The following is a 4,536-nucleotide window of genomic DNA, read 5'->3' on the forward strand; positions in this document are numbered from 1 at the left end:
CCTCCCCATGATAGGCCCCAGTGTGTGATGTTCCCCTTCCCGAGTCCAAGTGATCTCATTGTTCAGTTCCCACCTACGAGTGAGAACATGCGGTGTTTGGTTTTCTCTTCTTGTGCTGACCAAGTCTTTATCAAAGCGTCAGCTGCTTTCCGAATACCACACAGAGCTAAAGCACATCAAGCAGCTCGTAGCCAGCAGAGCTATGAACACATCCACAAACAATGCAATGAATCAGTGTCTACAGGGAGAGACACTCCAATGAACTGTAATATAATGCACATTAAAACAATGAAAATTTCTTAACTTTACAGACTGTTAAAAAATAAAAAGACTGATAATATCCAGTACAGGGCGGTAAAGGGAGGAGGAAGAAAAGGCCAACACAGATGAGAAACCCAGGTGACTGATGTAACCCCAACTTTTACTCATTCGTGTTCAGGTGCTAGCCCTCTCCACACCCCACCACCAGTACCCCCGCTGTGAGAAAGCAGGAGACTGGACTGGGGGCCGATGAGGAAGCCAATGTAATTCTTGGTTCAGTTACTAAGCGATCCTGTTGAAATTCAACCATGTTTGAGCAAAGTTCTTCATCCATGTCTAAGGAAAATTTACAAGTTTGGTTTTGGCTTATATTTGAAAGCTGAAGTAGTTAAAATAACATCTAAGTAGAATAAATGTATTATTCCTCTAATTTATATTAGCAAAAGTCACCCCACAACTCTCTATCAAGATACACTTACTGTATCCATCTGTTTAACAGGTTACAAGAAGACACTAAGAATGTTGGTACTACAAATTACATGGCCACTGTTCTGGATTTGTTGGGATAGTTTATTTAAAATACTCATAAGTACATTTAAATCTGTCAGAGTAAGCTCCTCAATTTTTCACTCTGCACATACGGCCATCATGGTTCTGACATCCTCTGCAAATCTTAAGAAGCCCCCGGCTGCTCTTCCCACTCCCACTTTCACATTTATAACAGGTTCAAATGAGACAGAAGGGTAGTCCAGGAGGGGAGAGAAGTCACCAAAGGTAGTCTGAAGACTGCTGGTACACCGTGGCGTAGGGTGCCAGCCCTGTGCCCTGAGTCAGCCCTGTCGGTCCTCTGTGTGCCGGGAAGGAAGCGAGGAAAGGGAACACAGCACATAGATCTAAAGGGGTGACATCAGAAGTAAATAAATCATAAAAACATAGCAAGATGTGGTGGCTCACGTGTGTTAATCCCAGCACTTTGGGAGGCTGAGGCAGGTAGATCGCTTGAGCCCAGGAGTTTGAGACCAGCCTGGGCAACAAAGTGAAACAAAAAATACAAAAAATCAGCTAGGTGTGGTGGGACGCATCTGAATTCACAGCTACTGGGGAAGCTGAGTGGGGAAGATTGCTTGAGCCATGATCGCACCACTGAACTCCAGCCTGGATGACAGAATAAGACCCTGTCTCAAAAAAAAATCATAGAAACATTAAGCATTAATTGTAGTAAAGAGATGACGCCAGAGGGAAAATGTTGGCTTTCCACACACCTGGAAGCACAAGCTTAGCAAAAGAAACTAAATCCTTATACTACTTAAATTGTAAAATGTAAAGATGTCACTAACTGCAGAGAACTATTACATCTATCATTCCCACTTAAATATCTTTCTCCAGATTTTCTTATAATTAATTGTGGTGAGAGACTGCAACAAGAGCATATTTGCTACCAAAGGTCTCCCATTACATGAAATGGAAGATGAATGTTTTCACAATTTTTCATGATTGATATTGTATACAAACATTACCTACCCTGTTCCTTAAAAGGTTTCTGCACTCTGAAACTTTAACCCTTCCTCAACCAAATTAAATAGGGGGATAGAAGCCTATGTCACAACTTTAGGAGCAATTGAAAGACACAGTCAATGTACTGTAAAATTTTAAAATCCTGAAACAGATTGTTTACTTTCCCTGTTTCATCGATAATTATGCTGTTTAAAATAAAAGCAGCTCCGCGACCTGTTACGATAATCTCCTGTCTTAGAAAAATGTCTAATACTGTATCCAGACAGGGAATAACCAAAGAACTGGTTTTAGGTGTTTTGTTTGTTATTTTTCAAAACATACTGCTGCACAAACCCTGGAAGAAAATGCAAAATCAAGAATATCTAAAGTGACGTGTTCCCTTGCCTTCTGTGTAATATTTAATCATCTGTCTGTGACTAATCTCTTCTTCCCTGTGGTCTCGCATACATGTACAATGTAGTAAAGAGGAAACAACATAGTTATGGAATCAGCAAGACCTGTGCTCCAAGTTCTAGATCAACTGCTTACTAGCTGTGTAACCATCACAGGTTACTGAAATTCTCCCATCTTTAATTTTTACTTACTTATAAAGATTGAGATATTATCTCACAGAGTTTTACATGTGAAAAAGCCAACAGTAATTCTTTCTGGCCAGGCGTGGTGGCTCACGCCTGTAATCCCAACACTTTGGGAGGCCAAGGTGGGAAGATCACTCAAGGCGAGCAGTTCAAAACCAGCCTGGGCACATAGTAAGACCTTCATCCCTACACAAAACAAAAAATAAAAAAAATTAGCCAGGCATGGTAGTTCCAGCTACTCAGGAGGCTGAGATGGGAGGATCGCTTGAGCCCAGGAGTTCAAGATTACAGTGAACTATGATCATGCCGCTGCACTCCAGCCTGGGTGACAGAACAAGACTCTATCTCTAAAAACAGTAATAATTCCTTCATTCTTGAATGCTTAAAAAAAACCTCTTTCCTTCTGTTTGTTTCACTGACATTCATCCTGTGTTGTCTTGGTGATCCAGTCTGGTGCCCTTGGGAGTTTCCGTGCCGAAATATGTGGGCTTCCCCAAGCTCAGCAGCACCCCACACTCCTCCGCTCTTAGTAACCACCACTCACAGATCCCAAGTCTCATCTTCTTTACCTTTCCTTTTGACAGTGTCACAGTCCACTCAGAAGACAGCAGTTCAGTAATATTCATACTCTTCTAAGCATGAAAAGACACAGCAAGGGGTGCAACCACAGAGCAAAAGTTATCAAACATGGCCGGGCGCGGTGGCTCAAGCCTGTAATCCCAGCACTTTGGGAGGCCAAGACGGGCGGATCACAAGGTCAGGAGATCGAGACCATCCTGGCTAACACTGTGAAACCCCGTCTCTACTAAAATACAAAAAACTAGCCGGGCGAGATGGCGGGCGCCTGTAGTCCCAGCTACTCAGGAGGCTGAGGCAGGAGAATGGCGTGAACCCGGGAGACGGAGCTTGCAGTGAGCTGAGATCCGGCCACTGCACTCCAGCCTGGGCGACAGAGCGAGACTCCGTCTCAAAAAAAAAAAGTTATCAAACATACTGCAGGAGGACTTTAAAACTCTCCTAAAGGAATCCTGCCCACTGAGACCACATTCTATGAACAACTGCATGATCAAAAAATCCAACAATGGCCTGTATAAGCAAAATAAACTTCCTGTTTCCCAAAATTCATTTAATCATCATCCATAAAAGGTCTCTGAAAACATTTATATTGGTAGTACAATACAAAATAAGCAAGAATAAGATAGGAGGTTTCTGTTCCAAAAAGTGGTATTTATTATTCAGAAGAAAGTAAGAGGTTTTCATAAACAGGAACTTAATACTGTAGTATACTCATTCTACCCAGTTATTCCCTCCTGTAATTAAGAAACTATAAATAATGAAAACAACAACTCTATAACAACTTTCCAAGAAGACTGATGACTATGATTAAGTAGTATTACTCCAAAATTTAATACCAGTTGTTTACACTTGAGAAATTTATTAAGTGAAGACATATTACGGTGTAAAATATCTATATAACTATGAGCCTTTAAAATTTGTCAATAGCAATTCTGTTCCAATTCAGAATTACTGTACTTCCATTTTTCTTACCTGCCACATTTTATAAGAGGATACTATCTCTGAATTATTTGCATTTATTAATTATATAGCCAGGAAAAACTTATTAGAGGTTTTGATAAAAATTTCAAGATAGATAATACAAAATATTTTACTATAGAACTTAAATTTTTTTTTCCTCTAGGGCTTTTCCTGCTGAGTCCAAAAATATTAAAAGTAATGAGACTTATTTACCTCTTGACAGGAACCAAACAATTATGGGCTCTTCACCTAAATGAATAGTAACTTCTATGCTTAGCAACATGCTAAGTACCAAAGAGAGAGAAAATGGGGCAAATGCCTTGCTCTTGACTCTTAAAGCACCTCCACATGGCCGGGCACAGTGGCTCACGCCTGTAATCCCAGTACTTTGGGAGGCCAAGGTGGGCGGATCATGGGGTCAGGAGTTCAAGACCAGCCTGGCCAACACAGTGAAACCCCATCTCTACTAAAAATACAAAAATTAGCCAGGCATGGTGGCGTGCGCCTGTAATCCCAGCTACTTGGGAGGTCGAGGCAGGAGAATCGCTTGAACCCGGGAGGCAGAGGTTGCAATGAGCCAAGATCGTGCCACTGTACTCCAGCCTGAGTGACAGCGCTAGACTGTGCCTCAAATAAAAAAAACCCA

The 4,536-nt window shown here is 41.5% G+C and overlaps 1 protein-coding gene across 1 annotated transcript in view; it reads right to left on the minus strand.

The window, feature by feature from the left end:
- Positions 1–4,536, minus strand: part of RNF130 (ring finger protein 130) — a 110,536-nt gene that overhangs the window by 86,246 nt on the left and 19,754 nt on the right. The window lies entirely within an intron of this gene.

The sequence above is a fragment of the Colobus angolensis genome, unplaced genomic scaffold (genome assembly GCF_000951035.1).
Source record: "Colobus angolensis palliatus isolate OR3802 unplaced genomic scaffold, Cang.pa_1.0 Scaffold404, whole genome shotgun sequence".
Classification (NCBI taxonomy): Eukaryota; Metazoa; Chordata; class Mammalia; order Primates; family Cercopithecidae; genus Colobus; species Colobus angolensis.